Raw genomic sequence first — 382 nt, 5'->3', positions numbered from 1 at the left:
AGCGACTGGTGTTTTTTTCTGATTGGTCCATAACTGCGCATTCAAGTTTCCGTGAGCCTGTGCGGTCAAGTTAGTTTGACACGTCACACTTACGAGGACAGGATCATGTTTAAAAATGACTCCTGCGTTTCATATGTAGCCTACAAATGATCTTTGGTGAATTTTTAATCTAACGGCTTTATTATCATAATGTCAGTAACCCCACTGTCCTTTAGTCATTTGTCCTATGCAAATAATTAACTGTAAAGGCATGTTGTAAAATCTATGCTTTACCAGTTTATTCGGGGGTGTTTTGTTTTTTACTAATTGCCCCAGCAAGAATACAATTCTCAGATAATGTGATCAAAGCCATGCATGCATCTTCCACATTTAAATGTTTGCC

The sequence above is a fragment of the Siphateles boraxobius genome, unplaced genomic scaffold, assembly GCF_051911475.1.
Source record: "Siphateles boraxobius isolate OS27281-9 unplaced genomic scaffold, OSU_SipBor_1 9, whole genome shotgun sequence".
Lineage (NCBI taxonomy): Eukaryota > Metazoa > Chordata > Actinopteri > Cypriniformes > Leuciscidae > Siphateles > Siphateles boraxobius.
The sequence above is the reverse complement of the archived record's forward strand: the minus strand, read 5'-3'. Positions refer to the sequence as shown.